Source organism: Zonotrichia albicollis, chromosome 4 (assembly GCF_047830755.1).
Source record: "Zonotrichia albicollis isolate bZonAlb1 chromosome 4, bZonAlb1.hap1, whole genome shotgun sequence".
In the NCBI taxonomy this organism is placed as follows: domain Eukaryota; kingdom Metazoa; phylum Chordata; class Aves; order Passeriformes; family Passerellidae; genus Zonotrichia; species Zonotrichia albicollis.
In genome coordinates, this window is record NC_133822.1 from 23,032,593 (window position 1) to 23,051,027 (window position 18,435).

The 18,435-nt window shown below is 43.2% G+C and overlaps 1 protein-coding gene across 5 annotated transcripts in view; it reads left to right on the top strand.

The window, feature by feature from the left end:
* Positions 1 to 228: 228 nt before the first annotated feature.
* CHRM2 (cholinergic receptor muscarinic 2) overlaps positions 229 to 18,435 on the top strand; it is an 86,196-nt gene continuing 67,989 nt past the window's right edge. For 3 of the 5 annotated variants that reach the window (XR_003379204.2, XR_001332378.3, XM_026790859.2), the window contains exon 1: positions 233 to 978. The gene's annotated coding sequence lies outside the window, so the exon portion shown is untranslated. Of the gene's footprint in view, positions 979 to 18,435 lie in introns of all 5 variants that reach the window. The other 2 variants (XM_074539094.1, XM_026790858.2) reach the window with 2 other exon arrangements.

Sequence of the window (18,435 nt, forward strand, 5' to 3'; positions counted from 1 at the left end):
AAATAAGAAAAGAAAAAATAATCAGAAATAAAGAGGACATTATTGCAGGGAAAGATGGGGAGAAGGTAATTGAAAAAACAAAAAAGCGGTTCTGATGTGCAAATTGTAGATAAAGACTTGTGATGAGAAAGAGGGGAGTGCCTGATGAGGAAGACAGGAGAGTGTGTTGAGAGATAACAAGAACCAGTAATTTCTATTCAGCAAAGCCACCAAATCAGAGAGCAGTGCGATCTTATTGGAGGAGAGCCTTCAACAGCAACTAATCCTGTCATATTGAATGAAAATTGTAAATGTTCTCCGCAGAAATTGCCTTCCCATTGCAGCTAATCGAGCCCACTTGGCGCTCGCACACATCGCACACCCTCGGGGCGGGCAGCGAGCGGCCCCACAGCCGCGGCACCCGGCAGGGACACACACCCGGGATGCTCACCTAGGCACAGCTTCCCTCGCTCACCCGCATTTCCCCAGCAGCTCAGGGGAAGTGTGAATTATCACTGGCTCACTCACGAGTCCCGGCTCAACCTGTTTTTAATTACTCCAGTTTTCTCTTAACCTTTAAGTCAGGTTCGATAGCACTATTGCTCTGGGTTTTTTTAAATTTTATTTATTTTTTTTTTAAAGCTCAGCTTGGCTGAACTGAAGCAGCGACTCCCGAGGGTGTGCGTGTATATGTGTGTGCCTGTGGGTGTGGGAGGGCGAGAGGGAGCAGGAGACAAAAACTCCATCAGCCCGGACAATGCCGCCTCTCGTTTAAAGCTCCCAACCTGTTATTCTTTCCCCGCACTATCGCGGTACCGAGCGCTCCGTGTTTCCCCCAGCCCAGCCCCCCTGGCTCCTGGTGGAAGATATGGAAGAGGAAGATAAAGCCGCTGGCTGCGGGCGCTGACGGCGCGCAGCCCGCATGCCTCTGCCGCCGCCGCCGCTCCAGCGAGCCGCTTGCAGCGGGATGAGATGCAACTCCTGCTAATTGGATCACAGGTAGGAAAGATTTGCTTTTTACTGACGTTTACTCTCTCTGTTTTTTTTTTTTTTTCTCTTTTTTCTTTCCATCTTTTTTTTTGTATTTTTTTTCCCCTCTTGGCTTTTCTTTCACGTCCTCTGCCCTCCGCCCCTTCCTCGCCGCACCTAGGATTTCATCCGCTGCTGTCATAGGAAAGCTCCCGCCAAGGAAATAATGTCTAAGAAACGAGCTTTTGCTTCCTGGCAGAAGAAGCAGAGCAGACCATAGGGAAACTTTTGCTGAATGGGTCACGACTGAGCGGGCCAGCGGCGAAAAGCAGCGAGAGGAGATTAGGCAAAGCGATTGTCCCCAGCACAGAGCCCTTGCCTGTCGAGTTTCAGTTGCGATATTAATCCCAGAACCGAGCCTGTCATGGTATAGCGGGAGAGACACAGTAGAGAAAGCGCCATACACAGGGGGTTTTATTACAAAAGCCACATTCCGACGCAGGTTCATCTGCCGGACTACCGCTCCCAAATCCCGCTGTGACATGTTTGTCGGTGACTCCTGCAGAATGCCACCGGGAGCGGGAGCGGGAGCGGAGCCGTCTCCGGGGAGCGGAGCCTGCCCGCGGTGCGCGCCCGCTGCCGGGCGGGACGGGACGGGCGGGATCGGGTTCGGGATCGGGATCGGGATCCCTGTCCTGCGGGACCTGGGGGGATGCGGGGATCCCTGCCCTGCCGGACCAGGAGGGATGCGGGGTGCTGGGGGGAGTTGCCGCTGTTCCGGCGCTTCCCTCGCCCCCAGAATCCCCGCTGAGCCCGGGAGCAGCTGCCGCTGCCGCTACCCCATCTCCCATGTCCTGCCCGGGGAGGGGAGCGGGCTCGGAGGTGGGGAGGGTCTGGGCTTTCCCCGGCTCATTTCCGGCCCCGCTTCCCCGTATCCTTCCCTGGGCTTCGCTCCCCGGAGCAGGGAGCAGGGTGATGCGGGAGAGGATGGTCCGGGGCAGGGGCCGGCTCGTCCCCCTGTCCCGGTCCCGGCCGTGCCTCCGGGCTCCCTTTCCTTCCGCCCGTGCCGCCACCATGGGGTGCTTAGCTCCAGAAGGAGCGAGCTGACACTGAGAGGGAACTCAGATCAAGCTGTGGGAGAAAAATTTCCTCTAGAAACAGCCCTGGGGCATCGAGGTGCAGGTGCAGCCCCACAATAAGGCTGTATCGGGGGCTCTGAAGGGACTAAGTGCTTTCTGCTTCTTCTTGGGCTAAAGCCGATCCTGGCCATCCCTCCAGCCAGGGCACTTCTCGTGGCTTTGCGCCTTCCCACCGGGCTGCCCCGTGGCTGCCCCAGCACCATGGGGATGGGGAAAGGCGGGCTGGGAGCTCCTCTGCTCTCCCCTGCAGGGCAGCCCAGCCCCAAAGCCCTGATGCCAGGTGCTCCTGGAGAATGGCTGTGCCCACTGCCAGCTCCAGGGGCTTGTAACTCATCCCCACCAGCGCAGGGGTGAGTCCTTACCCCTTTGCTGGGTGAACAACAAGGGACACTTCCTCCCACCCCTGTAGGATTGTTTATTCTTACTGTTTTGATTTGCTAAAGTTCCTCCCAGGGTAAGGAGATGGCTTTATTTCCAGCTGGAAATTCCTGTTGCAAATCTAGCCAGAATGACAGCTATTCCCATTTTTATGTGTCAACCAGTGTGTTGGCACATTGGCTTGTCCTTGTCCCTTAAGGAAGATATTCTCTTTGCAGAAGGGAAAAGGCAAGGACAAAAAAAGAAGGTCTAACCTCTGCTTGACAGCCTGTTCTTGCAGCTATTTGGGGGATAAAGCAAATCCACAAACTATAAAAAAGGATAAGGAAGGTTAATACAGGAGAGCAGAAGTATGCATGCTGTCTGCCTTTATGGTATTGCATCACTTGCAATCACAACCCCTGTCTGAATACACACCAGCTTTTATTGTGTGGTTTATGACACCAGCTGCTCTCGGTGATTCATCTATAAACCTCTCTAAGCTACACAGAATACACTTGCTCCTTCCTTTAGCGTCTCTTGGAGTGTAAGTTTGGTTGAACTTCCCCTCTGCAGGAGCCTGGGCTGTTTGGTTTTGCACCAGGAGAGTGAGAAGTGCAGTAATCTCACTGGTTTGTTGTGCCCTGCTGAGCTGCCCCCTCCATTCCCTCCCTCAGCACTCTGATTTCTGCATTGTAGTCCACTTGGGAACAAGGCACAGTATATGGGGAGGGGGGTCTAGGATGTCCCCAACTTGTTTTGGATGGAGGGCAAAATGGCAAAAAGGACAGGTCATGCTTTTCTCCCATCCGAACCCAGGATTTTTAATTTTCCTCTACCCTAATAGTTGTAACTCTGCATCTGGGCAGAGCTCAGGGAGACTTGGACCATGTGTCATCAAGGGTGTCCCGAGGAGATGGAAGGCACAGCACTCTAGCAGCGCCTTCATCATCCAGGATGGAGACACAGACACTGAAAGGAGGAAACTGAGGCCATTAGTTAAAAACAAAACCTATAAACAAAACTTTTTTTTTTTTTTCCCCTCCTAGGTGTTCTGCCCAGTGCCCACTGCCGCTTTGGTTGCCACCTCTGGGCTGAATCCCTGTGTGCATGTCATGGTTCTCAGCTATTCAAAATGCTTGCAGCCTGTTTGGTGTCTCATTCAGAAGTTTTTTGAGGACACCTACTATGAAATCCCTCACTGTTGTTAATATAATCCCAGGAGGTTGCTCTGTCCCACTTCACTCTTGTAACCCACTCACCCGTTCACCCAGCTTTCCCTTCTCCACTAATATCATGACCTACATGCAAAAGATGTATTTTCTGGTCCTGTTTCCATAGCAATGCAGCACGGGGAACTCAGACAAGCCAGTAATAATGAAGCCAATTCCCTTTCTGTGGAATCAGGACCTCTTTGAAAGTTGAGCTCTGTTTAAGGCAAAGCAGGGAGCCGCGGAGTGTTTTATTTCCATCCCGGAGCCCAGATCCCCGCGCCCTCTAGTGCCAGAGGCAGGCGAGGAGGAGCATCCCCGGGACCAGGGAATGTGAGGCTTCATAGCCAACTGCAGCACAGGGAGACAAGAAAGTGGAGTGAGAAATGGACATTCTTCCTTTTTTCCCAGTGTCTGTTGCCAGTCAAATCTTCCCCCTTCTAAATCCCAAGCTGAAAAAAAGGGCAGCTAGTGTTCAGCTGATGCAGCTGATCCTGGTTTGACCACTCGGAGATTATGCCTTGGGTGGGTTAAACTGTGGAGTAAAAAGTGGGAAGAAATTGAAGCTGGGAAGCTCAGACCGTTTTTTCGCAAATTTTGTCTGACCATTTTTTCGGAAATTTTGGATGTCTCTGGCCTTGAGCTTTGCAGCTTGAAGCAACTCTCAGCTAATTCTGAGAGATTTGAAGGCACAGAAGAGGATTACTCACTTGTGAAACTGCTGTCCTGACCTCCTACTGGCTGTTTAGGTGGGTGGATGGGATAGGCAACAATAATCAGGCTAAGGAAAGCTGAACGGGTTTAGATGCAGCTCATATGATATGATTGACAGGGATAACTTTTCCACAAACGCTTGTAGCCTCAAATCTTAAAAAGCTTAAATTGTATGCTGGCATTTAATGTATGGTAGCATTAAATTGTGTGGTAGCATTTCAAGCCCTGTTAGATCCATCCTAGAGATTCCCATCTCTAAGAACAGGGCTGCAGAAAGAGCCAAGCACTGAGAACTCCTGTGGCTAAACGAGACTCCACGCACACCACGTACCCATATTCTCCAGTTTCTGTATTTTGGCAAAGGTAGCTTTCAGTTTTGCCAGGGTCTCCACAGCTTTTCCTGTGTCAGAGAAAGAAATAGAGTTCCCTACTTGCTTGTCCACATCCCACCAGCTGACTGCCAAACACCTGTGCCTAGCAGATTGCATTCCCTAGCTCTCCACATTAAATCAAGGAGGGATCCTTTGCTGACTTATCCCACCACCTTCCTACACTTCCCTGATTGAATTGGGCAGAATTAAAAGTTGAGACCACTCTTAAAGTTGCATTAAAGGGCTGCCTCCTTTTCCCATACACCCCGATCTTGCTGCTGTGTATAAACGCTTTAGGCTGTGGAGCTGTCTGTCATTTTGGACTGCCTGTCTGCCTTATAATCTACATTATTACCTATGTCTAAAATCATCTATTCCCCATAGGAAGGGTTATACATCAGCAGATCTTCCAAAGAATATCTCTCATAAAGCTTAATTTGAAGTTCCAGGAGGATAGGATAGGGCGAAGTGAGTTTAATTTCATTTCCATCAAGCACTTCCTAGAGAATGCTTGCCAATGCCACTAAGATGTGCAACGGGATTTCAGTAGTCCACGTGCCTCATGTATTTGTTTTTAAGGATATGATGTAGGTTAAATGAAACCACATTTAGGGCCAGCTGCTTTGCTCAGAGTCTTCTGCATGTTTTCTGTTTGACAAGATGATTCTTTGATTCCCGTCATTACAGTATTTCTTGAGACTCCATGGGCTAGATTTTGATCTTAATTACATTCTTTCAAATCGGGGGTGCCTCCAGTGATTTTAATTGTGTCTGCTTTATTCTGGTGCAATTGAGCTCAAAATTTGACTTTCACAGAAACATAGCAAGTATTGTAATTAGAATATGCCAGTGTTTTGACAACTGTTCATGGAACAGCTCTGTTTCATCAGACTCTGCCGAAAGGGAAATGCAATGTGAGAATGGGCATTGGGAATAGCACAGGGCACCTCTTGCAGTGATGGCAATAAAGATCTCTGTGAGAAGTCACAACATAAATAGGCGAGAAATTCTGTAAATCAGCATTTCCCAGGATTTCCCTCAAGCTTTTAGAAAAGCTCTGAGTAAACTGTGGGCATGTTTTCTTTGATTTTGGTTGCTTGTGTTTTACGGTTTGGTGTTTGGTTTTGTTTGGGGTTTTTTGGCTTTTTCTGAGAGAGGTATGAGACAAAAATATCTCCATAGGTCTTTATTTTGAATCATTGTCAAAATTAGTGTTGCAAACCAAGGTGATAAAATAAACCTAGTGATTGAAAAGAATTGTCTTGCTTAGTGATTTCTCTGGTTCAGGATTTTCAGGTAGCCTGAATATATGAAGATCTCTTTAGTTCTGTGCAGATAGGATGATCTTCAAACATGAAGATTAGATTCTTCTCTTTTGTAATCTGTTCCACCTTGTGAGAAACAAAAATTAACAAAAATGATACATGGGGAAAAATTAAGTTTCTGATATAGACCATAGCATTTTCATAGATTCCTGAGAAATTTTCTCTCAGCTTTGCGATGAATTACTGATGTCTATTTTAAACTCATCTGTCTCATGCTCAGTCAATTAGAAAACAGAGCAGTCATATATTGAAAATTGTTCATAACTTTGTTCATGAGTAATGGCAACAAGCTTATTCCGCTATTATTTCTGAAATCCTTTAAAGCAAGCCAGTGACCAATGATTTTTTCATGAAAATATTCACACATTTCAAAACTTTCATGAATGTTAGCATGAATAATTAAGAGAATTTGTGTTATTTGTTCTCATTGCTCATTATTTTCCTATTCAAAAAGGCATCAGTCATCCACTCACAGAGCATTAGAACATAATGATTACAGCATTGGATCAGACAGGTGTTTTGTCTCATCCTCTAGAGTGTTTTTATCAATACTGGTTACCAAAAAGGCAGGTGTAGTGAATGCTGCCCTAGATATGCGCACTGCCCTCAGGTTAAAGGTTTTATACACATCAGCTTGGGTTTGCTCTCTACCCAGAGATCTTTTCCAAATGACAAAAAGATCTACTCACCTCCCTCCCCAGGTGGAAACCTCTTGAGATTTTAGATACACTGACCTCTAGAGATTCTAGGAAAACTGCAGATGTACTCACTGGCCAGATAAGCAACTAATCTGGTTTTGCCTCCCAGTGAGTTCAGTACCTTAGTGATAGCATGTAGCAGGGAATTCAGTAGGTTGATTAAATATTTTCCTTGGAAAATCGTATTCCAGACAACCTTTGATCTATTTAAATTAGTAGTTTTTCAGTGTTATTGTTACCTCTCTGTTATATTAAGTGAAAAGACCAACTGGAACAGCTAGTTCATTGTATAGGTGCCACTCATTTAATCCCCCATGAGAGAATAAAAGAAAAATAAAGTAATTTCCGTTTTAAGACCTCTTACTCCTCCTGTGCCAATGAAAGTTTTGGCTTGGGCTTTTCTTTTTTCTGACCACTGCTGTAATAGAGCAGAATATGGTTGTTCACTTTAATGCCATAATGAGTGGCCACAGCTGGATTAGAATCCAGAAAGGCTTCCAAATATTTCACGCTACCTGTGACTGTTCTGCCTCAGACAATATTAATTTCCATTAGCTGCCCAAATGTTAGGTTCTCCCAACTTAATTAATATACTATGAAATACTTTAATCTTCATTCTCTTTTTCTAAGAGCAATAATTTCAGTAAAGAAGTTCTTAAGTTCTTGGACAACCTGATGGTTAATATTTTGCTGTGAAAAAGGATCATTCATGTGCAGCTTCTGTTTTCTCTTTCTTAACCAGCTTCCAGCTTGTAATAATAATTTACCTATTCTATCACAACTTAAATCTGTCAAAGAATTTAATGCAATATAGAAATACCTATATATGTAGACTTGTCAGGTTGGTCTTGTTGGTCTTTTGACTCGATGCTTCAAAGAACATATATCAGACAACATTTTTTAAAAAAAAATCTATGATTCTTTTTTATCGTCTCCTATATGTAAATCTAGTTTTTGTTAGTTTCAGTCAATTAAGGTGGAAGTAGAATGAGGCTATTCAGTATATTATACCTAAGATTAATCCTGTGCCTGTCCTAAAGATAGGAATGCTTGTTGCTACCCTCCTGTCCTTCTGCAGAGTATCTGACTCCAGCAACAACTTGCATATTTTTGCTATCAGCACAGCCACTTCAATTTCAAATGCTTTCCAAACCCTTGCATATATAGCCATGAGGTCCTTTTGATATGCTGCTGTTTTGTTTATCAATTTGTTCCAATGTTTCCCCTTTCAGAGTTCCACGTTCTGACAGCTCATGTGCTTTCTTGTCTTGAAAAAAAAAATAGGTCTAACATGGATATCAGCACAGCATCATTTGCAGAGAAGATTTAACCAAAAAAAAAAATCAGTACCTCTGCAAAGTCCTGTTCCTCATGAATTATTCCAAATAATTCATGGTGAAAAAGTGACACGCACTATTTGTGAGAAGTGTCATTTTCACAAATAGTCCCTTGATGTGTAGAAGGTCCCGCTGGTTCCCTCCTGAACTGGGTGAATTTAAGAGCTTTGAGAAATGTCCTGCAGTTCCCCTCTCTGCACGCACCCCACCAGCTCTTGTCAGTTTGTGCATCCTTGGTCCTCTTCATTTACAGCTGACATTTTATTTGTGTTTTATTTTAACTCCCTCCCTTAGCCATGGGCTTCACCAGACATGAAGTGTCATTTCCACAAATGTGGTTGCTTGGCTCAAGCAGTTCTTGGACCTTCACATTTTTCAATAACTTTTTTCCTGACTTACCTTCCAGTTTGCTTTCCACATGACCTTACTGAATTAGAAACTGTCTGTTGTTTTGAATCCATGGATTTTACTTTCTCTTTTGTTCTATTTTATATTTAATTTCATTTACTTCTGCCTTCAATACTTTTTAAGCAGTTCACTAATCATAAGCTGTTTGTCTTGGGCTCTTAATGCAGTAATAAGTTTATTATTTTTCAGTGTTTTCACTGTATCATGTCTTCAGCTATTTAGTTAAGAGCACCTGCTCTTATGTTCTCCACTTTTTCTAAAAATCACTTAGGAGTTGATGGAGTTTTTTGATCTGTTTGTACCATTTGATTTATCAACACACAGGTGGGTGGACTCACTGATGGTTACAATTTTATTATACTTTCATACCATTTTATTAGAGTTTTGTACCTCTTTGATCTCTCTCTATAACAACACTTTGAATACCCCAGACGTTTCCTGGAATAAGGGTGCTAGTGCTTTGTGCAAGCATCAGGCTTGAAGCAGAGGGGATATTTTTTCACTTAGCACACTGGACTGAGACCAAGCTGATCACAGATAAGCTCCTGACCATGCCACCCACCTGCTGCATGAGTTTTGACACATTCCTGTGGCCTGACACGAAGCCTGCTGAGGTCAGAGACCAACTCTTGTTACCTTGGGTAGGCTTTGGCTTGGCATCCTGAGGCAGGGACAGTAATTCTTCCTGGTCCCATGATAGGGTTGTAGGGATTTGCCTCCTGCAGATTGTCAGATAGTAAAGATTACTTGTGGTGCTGCCAAGTGAAAAAAAGGACCAGACTCCATACACAGGGCTTTTCTTTGCACTGGAGTGCTGGAAAATTGAGCCTTTAGGAGATGCTTACTGGGAAAGTTTCTGTTCAGGAAAGGAGAAGAAGCAAAAATGTTCAGTATCCCTCCAAACAAAAAGGTACTGAAGCTGCAATTGCTCCAGACCTTGGTGAGAAGTGAAAGAGAGCTGTTTTCTCTGCTGTTGCTTTTCCATGTTCAAACTGATCCCCTGATCCATTACTGGCCTCTTTCACCCACATAATTTCACTTTTCTAGCAGTGTATATTGAGCTGATGAAAGCTGTCAGAGCATGAGTGACAGGAAAGGAGAGGCCACCACCAAAGAAAGTGCTATATTTAACCTGGCAAAGTCATGCCTTCGCAGTATGACCTTGAGCCCTAACACTGAGAATTTAAACAGGGAATCTTGGTTGTGAAGCCTCTTCCTTTAGCCAAACATAGAAGGCTCTTAAATATGAAGAAAAGTGGGGAAGAAGGAAGGTAAAATAAATTACGCTTCTGTTTTTGACATTTATGATAGCCAGCACACTCAATTGCCACTAGAAGAATACATGAAGGGCTCACTGTTAAATTCTTATTAAAAATGTCTGTTTGATGTCTGCTAGTCATTTCCACAATCTGATCCACTGAGAGTAAATGTAGGGATTTTTACTGAAAGGTTTTGACATCAGAAGCACTTTCCTGCAAGAAATATCCTACTGTTATTAATTATTTTGCTATGTGCTTCAGTAAAGGGGAAAAATCCCAAAAGTACACAATTGGGAAAAAAAAAGTAAGGAAAGAAAAAAGAAAGCAGCTGAACAAAAGCTTTTGTTATGTTTTGTCTGAAGAAAGCCTGTAACTATCTCTCTCTATTTCTTTAGCAAAGAGTGAGACTGTTTATCTCCTACTTTGAAGCTCAGGGAAATGCAAAATATCAGGTTTAAAAAAGCCCAGGTAAGTCAGGCACTGCCATCCTTTCTGAATGACAGATTTGACAATTAATATTCCACATTATTGTCTTCAATTCCTCTTAAAAATCAAAGTAGGGTGTGGAAATGACACATGGCTAAAAAGATGAGGAGTCATTTTCTTGTTAGTACTTTCAGAAAGTAGTGACAAAGGTTGAGTTCGTGGTTGCACCACAGGTTGCTGACATGGCCTTGGACAAGCTCAGTAACCTCCTGTACCTCAGCTTCTAACATGGAAATAGTATAAAATAAAATTTTCATTCCCACAAGCTTTGTCTGCAGTTCCTGTTTAGATTGTTAAAGTGTTTGGCAGCATTTCTGGAACAGTCAGCACTAAACTTGCCCTTAAACATACCTAAATTTGGGCATCCATAGAAAGAAATGAATGATAAATTATCTTTCAAATATTCAGCTGCTTTTTATTCCATCTGCAAATTATCCAATAGGCCTTTGGAGAATAAGTGCCTTTCTACTGATCCCTGGTGCTGCTGGCACAGGCACATACGCATGGGATGGTATCCCTATTTATGCTGGGGTAGTGGTACCACTGTGTGCCTGTTCCCTTAGCTGCACACACTTCTGAGAGAGAAATGTAGGAATTCTGGCTTAGGGAGAGTTGCTTTTGCAGCCAGAATCATCAGGTGAGCCCTCTTTGGACAATGCTTAGCCTGCTTTATTTGTTTTGCTCACCAGAAATTTTTTGTCCTTCTTGGCCAGGTTCTAACTAAAACTACTACAAGACACTTTGGAAGGTTTCCCTGAGGGAAAGACAGGTGCAAAGCTGCAGAGAGAAGCACTTAGCCCCACAAACCAGCAGCAGCAGGATTTACCCACTTTGGGGATACAGTGGCATCCCTGATAGCAAATGTGCTGCTCTTCAGGGAGAGTTTGGTGGTGTTCACAGGGGTCTTAGGTTAGGGAAGATGAGAATGTTGACTCCATGTTTCAGAAAGCTTGATTTATTATTTCATGATATAATTTACATAAAAACTATACTAAAAGAATAGAAGAAAGGATTTCATCAGAAGGCTGGCTAAGAATAGAATAGGAAGGAATGATAACAAAGGCTTGTGTCTCAGACTCTCTGTCCGAGCCAGCTGACTGTGATTGGCCATTAATTAGAAACAACCACATGAGACCAATCTCAGATGCACCTGTTGCATTCCACAGCAGCAGTTAATCATTGTTTGCATTTTGTTCCTGAGGCCTCTCAGCTTCTCAGGAGGAAAAATCCTAAGGAAAGGATTTTTCATAAAAGATGTCTGTGACAGGAGAGTCATTGGCTCTGGCTGCTGTGGACAAAAGGTGAAGTTTCTAAAGAGTCAGTCCCACTGCAGACTGTCTGAACCACCTTTTCCTGGGGCACAGGCAGGCTGGGCACTCTCTCTCAAGAGGGATCTTCTGGCCATCAGCATGTTCTGTGATGCTATGACTTGAATGAGAATGAGCCCCTTGCCCTCTCTGCACCTTTCTCCTCTCCACTGTTTAAGAGTGGGAACATCAAGTTTCCTCAGTGCAGGTCAGTGGGCAGGACCAGCTGAAGCTGCCTTGATTTTGTGCTAAGGATGACAGCATAACAAATACCTATAGCAAAGGAAAAATGCATCCTCCGCATTTTCTGATATTCCTTGGATGCTATGTTCAGGTTGAGTCAGCTAGGAGGCTCAGAGACTTCTTATTGCATACCTTAGCAGGTGAAAAGTTCTCAATTTCACTTTCATTCCAGTGTTAGTAGATGGAGCAAACAAAAAGGTCTTCAGCCCTTTCCTTCAAGGCATGAGGAAGCTGTGGTTAAACCTATTTCTTAACCCTCTGGCAGTGGTGTTAATGCAATACAGCAAAAAGAACAAGGAAAAAAAGTTCAGGAGAGCTCTCATTTAAAAAAAAAATCTTTAATAATTTATTTATTTCACAATAATAGCTCCAGATCAACATTTTATTTATTGTACATTATTGCTTCTTTAACAAAGGAACAAAATTAAAAGCACAACAACCAGAAAGGAAGAACTTTTTTTGCAGCTGAACACATAGAGAAGAGATGATAACTAAACAAGAGGAATCACTTGCTTGTTTCGAAGGTCTACTAATTCCTCATTGTTAGGCATCACAGCAACATATTTTTGTTGTGCTAACACCCTCATCTCTTCAACCTGCGGTGTTCTGCCATGAAGCCAGTTCCTGCACTGCAGCCTAAAGGAGTAATTATCACCCTTTCCAGGGCAATAATTAGTTTTGTAGGGGCCACCTAGAAGCCTGTGGTCGTCATGCCAACTCTCTCCCCCAGTCTTCTTTAACTTTCTTCTTTAACAGGTGGGCTTTGGGGGGGGGTTCAGGCTGTGCACAGCCCAGCGGCTTTCACAGCATGCTGTACACAGAAAGGGCACGCAGCATCACCGAGCGAGCGCAGACACAGGGATTGTAAAGGCTGTTTCCTCTTGCTCAGCCTGTGTTCCCTGCCATGATGTGAGAGGATTAGTGTGTGTGCTGAGTGCCAGGGCTCTTGCTGCTCTGCAGTGAGCCACCCTGGGTGCTCAGAAGGAGCCTAATGCAGCCCTGTCAGCCGGCAGCACGTTCGCTCTGACACCAGGGCTGGACAAGCTGCGGCTCGGTGGGTGTTTATGAACATGAAAGCAGGAGGAGAGGTGCTAAAAGACAGCAACTCAGATGTACTCTGCTCTGGTAGGAGCCAAGGTGTGTTTCCAGCTACCCCTCAATGCTGCTAAGATGTCAGTCCTTTTTAGAGGTGGAATCGATTAGCCAGAAAGTGAGAACATCACTGTCTTTTCTTTAAAGTGGTGGGCATGTCTCAGCAGGGAAAAGGGAGGAGGACTGCACGTTGTCTGATCTCCCACCATTCCTTAAACTCTGAATTGAATTGCACAGTGAGGAAAATGAGAGCTGATCTTTGCTTAGATAAGCATTCTCAAGTAAATTAACAAAGCAATGACAGAGCTATTTGTGTTCCTGTAGGAAATTGTCATTTGGGCTAGGGTGCATCCTGCAGGTTGAATGGTGCAGGAGCAGAACCAGTTCCCTCAGCTCAGGAATACCTGGCATTTGGTACAATATCTAGTTTTTTTTTTTTTTTTTTTCTTTTGCTGCTTGCTGAAATGACTACCTACAGTCCCTCAAGGCTAAAAGAAAAAAAATTCTGTAAGAATCCCTCCACAACAGAGTACATGCAGTTGCTCTTATCACTATTTATACATTGATGATTATGTTATCTTCCACAGTGAGGAATGAAAGGATTAATTGGAGAAATAATCTGAAAATCAAACACTTGTTTCCTTTATGGATAGATTTTGCCAAAGCTGTGCCACGTTTATTTTTAATAATCTGTTAGTACTCTAATTAAACAACTAACCGAAGAGAGCAACATTTTTACAAAAACAAGTTAAAGATTTATTATTATATGGAAAGCAGTGCCCTGTTTTGGATTGGGAGAAGAGAGAGGAAACTTTCTCTCTTTGGTCTTCATCCAGCAGGTTGAAAACAGAGAACTCTTCAGCTGAGTTCCCTTTTTACTCCCCCGCCCTCCATACTCCTCTTCCTACCAACATGCACTTCTCATCCCTCTTTTCAAAGACACAGCCTTGTCAGTCACAAAATGACTTTGTCTGCTGTTTGAGTCTTTGAGTCAATGAGTTATGAACACCTACCCAGCCGCATTCACACACAGAGCTGCTGATTTTATTTGGTTTTGCACATTCACTGCAGGATCACATTGCTGGTTTGAGCAGTTTGCAGTCTGTCCCTTCTGTGGGGTTGTCTGGGTGTTATCTCTGTTACCTCTCAGCCTAAGGGAGAGAGGGAAGGACCCAAAAAGTTGTTAGGCTTGTGAGAGAAATTGTGTCTTCCCAATAGCCTCCAAGAGGGCTGTGTGTGAGGATGGGCTTTTCTGAGCACAGACATCCCCTCAGTCTGGGGCTCATCAGTCACTGGTCTCATCAGACAGCTGATGCTTTCTTTTGCTTTCAGATCGCTGAAAATAAAATGACCTATGCTGAACAATCTGTTAATTGTCATTAATTTGTCCACTGGATATTTCCCCCCTATATTTTAAATTGTACATCTGCAAGTGTGCTGGCTAAGCTTCACAGTCTGATTAATAGTTTCAATTATTATGTCAAGGCCAAGAGATTCTTTAAAGCTTTTCACATTCAGTATTGAGAACTTGGTACTTTTTTTGTGTGACTGTTCACTTAACGCATGTGAACCAGCTTCCCACCTCTAAATGAATGGCCTGATATCTGCAGGCAGAAGCTGAAGGTGCTCTGGACAGGCTGGACAGGAGCTGCTCCTTTTTGCTCTAGGAAGGGCTCCAGCTGAAGAGGGAGATGGCAAACCAGAAATATCTTAGAGAAAGGACAAACCTAAAGGCATGGGCTGTTCAGCAGGTGTTGTATTTATTGTTCCTTTCCCCACATCAGATAATTATTGCAAATCATAGTCCATACCTCAGCCTGTTCTTGATCACATCTTGCAGAAGGATCTTTTGGTTCAATAACTGTGAAAATAACACTGATCTGTTATAGTTTAGCATTATTCTGCATCATTCACTTGTCTTTTTAAAGGCAAGTGCCTTTAAAGAGATATTAAACTGCAGGTCTACACGGTGGGTAGCAGCAGAAACTCCCTTTGGGCACGTTTACCTTGAGTACACCAGGACTGCTTCCACACAAGACAAACTCTGCTGATTCCCTCCATCCTGGAAGTGGCACAGAGTTCAGCCCACTCCAAAAGTGAAAACCTGGTTGGCTATGTGTGTCCCAAGGAAAATGTGTGATCTTACAACAGACTTGGCTTCCCTGGGGAGTTAATTTTTGTCTCATGGTCTCCTTCACTTCAACATTGGCTGCTCCGTCATCCCCTTTCTTGAAAACTTTGCAAAAACTTGCTCAGCAAGCAAAGGGATTCCTGTCTTATGACATTTCTGCTGCTTTAGCACTGCCTTTTTTTATACTACCTGCTGTCTCTTCTGCTCATATTAGGATTGAGGCAACTGCTCTTTTATTTGCTTTGGGCTGTATTTCACCACTGAACAAACACCCCAGAAATGTTTGTCACATCAACTGCTCCATACTGTGAGTGATAATCCCTGGATCTGGCACAAAATGCTAAAGGAATGAAATAGTATCTAGTCTGAGCAAAGACTGCAAAATCTTTCATTAGCTTTTCACCCACATTTGTTAGCATCTCCTCTTTTACACATAAAACCTGTTCGCACATGCTGAAAATACCGGGCAGCACATTTGAAAATGTTTGCAAAGTATATTTTGCTCAGTGACTTTCTTACTGTTAAGCAGCAGAATATGGACAGCTGCTGAACTAAGAAATGTATTGCATTTTTAATAAGTATTGGTCAAGCATGTGGAAATAGACATCACTCTCAAGTAGGATTAAAATTACTAGTGGTATCTATGATTAAAATTACTGGTGGTATCAGACCTCATGTGCCTGATTTTACATTGATTACTGGGGTATCCTTCTACTTAATAAAAGGCTGTTGATTATTGAGGAAATTGATTTTCAAAGAATTAAATATAGCTATTATATTATTTTATATGGTGTTTTATAGTGAATAATACTATTATTTAATACATAATTTATTGTAATTTATATATATAATATATATATGTGTGCATAAATATATATATATAATATATATATATATATGTGTGTATAAATAAATAAATAAATATATATATATATATATATATATATATATATAAAAGTCAACCTGTGAATAGGGGCATTAGTGATGCCTGCCTACTTGGAGGTTCTTATGTTTCAAAAATGTCTCACAGCCATTAAAAAATGCCCAAAAAGAGCATGGGAGGCTCACAGGGCCCCAGGGACCTGTAAATAGACAGCCAAGTGTGATAAGTGGCAGGGTTAGATAAATTCTATTTGAGACGTCACTTCTAAAGAGTCTGTTCTTCATTTGTTGCACTTTGTTAGCAAAGCTCTGCTAGAAATCTATTTCAATGCATCAGAGTAAACAAAGGCAGCAGGAAGAATAAATGTGTTCTGTCTAGTCTCATGCTGATGCCAAGGGGCCAGAACCCAGATGTCCTGACCCTGAGTTCAGCACCATGCTCTGATTATTGGGCTATAATTTTACATGGCGCTTTCTTTCTTTTTTCCTTTTATTTTTTTCTTTCCCCCAGGGTGTTGGGGGGTGGTGGTACATTGTATTTGTTCACATCAGCCAAGACTGAAGCAAAAATATTATGTATAATTAGAGAGCCAGGCAGGCTCATACGTCACCCATCAGCATTGTCTAATGGCTGGTATTATTCTCTGTTCTTACTCACCCTCTGTCACTGCTGCCTCTCTTCCCACCTCGAAGGCTGAACTCCTCCTTCCTCTGACAGGATGTACAATAGCCAGAGCAGCATAAATCAAAGGCTAGAATCAGGAGAATTAGAACAGATTGGAAGTGCCAGTTCCTCAAGAAGGAAGAGAAGGAAACAAGGCAGCAGGAGATCAGAAGAGTGATTGCAGCTTCATTACAAGGGCTGCTCTACCATCACTACAGGTTATTGCCTGTCACAAACTGTTTTTATTTCCCGGCTCCTGACTGGTGGAGATCTTGATCTGAAATAAAACACCAGCCATCCACTTATTTTATAAATCTTATTGCTGTGAACACATTTAATATTTACTTGCCAACATTTTTTTAAGTAAAATCTGATTTTATACTTTTGGTGTCTTTATTGTAGAGCAGCAGCAGAGAGGTTGAGAATTACAGAGGAGCTTTTACAGGTCCATGCTGCAGTGGAACTGAGGGGAAATGAACTCAGGCAGATCAAAAGGCAGGATAAACTGTGATAGGCTTTCCATGCAGTGTGATCAACATAAACTGCTTTCTTAATCAGGTCTGGACATTTATCATACAAGTGGTCAAAATACTGCAATACTGAATTTTTAAAGGTTTCTTTCATTAATTTACTTACCAGTTAAAAAAAAAAAAAAAACAAAAACAAAAAAACAACCAAGGAACCATCAAAAAAAAATCTTATTCCCAGAAATTCTGTAACACCTAAGGGTTTCAGCAGTATGTCATTGGGACTTTCAGATTTCAAGAGAGCAGTAAAAAAATACCTGGAGCAGAAAGAGGTAAAGACATTTTCTTCCCTGAATGCTGTATCTTTCTTTGTTAAGTGTTTGTGTTGAGAGCAGAGCTCCATACTGACTTTTCCATGGGGGTAAAACCATCTCTTTAGGATAAAGAATTTTTTTTTATTTTATGTGTAAAACAATAACAGATTTTTTTTTTTTAGCAGAATCTATAATTGTTAGACATCCTATTTCCACAGCCAGCATAGTATGCCCAGGTTTGTTTTATAGGAGTTGTGTTTGGAGGTAACTTGAGCCCCATTTGCAGCTTTGCTCACAAACTCATGGGCTGGCTTATCCTCCCTGTGCTCTGCAAACAGCCAAGTGCTTGGGGTTGTACTTTTTGGGTGGCTGCCAGCTCTAAAGCAGCCTCTGTGTTTTTAGTTTGAGGCTGAGTGAGTGTTCTTCTTCCTCCTGCTGACGCTTTGGACACTGCCACTTCCACAAGTGGTCCCTCAGAAGAAGTTGGGAGATTTGCATGAGTAACAGGCATTTACTGCAGGATTTGAGTGCTGAGCTGGGAATGAGGAGCCCTCATTGACTGTCTCCAAACAGTGAAGGAGAGATCCAGCTCTGATTTCCCACCTGTGTGCTGTAATTCTGCACAGGAAGGCTGCCGGGGGCACAGCACAGGAACTCTTATTTCTGAAACATGCAGGATGGAAGGGCACCTGTACAAGCATGAGAAAATCTGCAGGGATTCAAGGTGGGCTCACTGTAAGAGCTGGCAGTGAGCAGTCTGGGTGGGTTATAGTTATGCTCTGGCATTGCTCTTTACTGCTGAAGTTTTGTGCCCCAGTCCCATTGGCCAGGATTTTAACACACAGCCAGTGGAAGGCAAAATATTCACTCCTTATTTTACAATAAGTAGTTTGAGACCAAAATTATCTGATTTTGGTACTTTATGAAGTGTCCCAGTGCTGCTTTAGGTTGACATGTCATTGACTGGATAATTGTCCTTAACAGACCAGGCTAAACTGAAGTCTCATTGTAATAACAGGAGCAACAACAAAAAAAATCATCAGGTTTGCTTCAAGAACCTGTTGCTCACCTGAGACGTATTT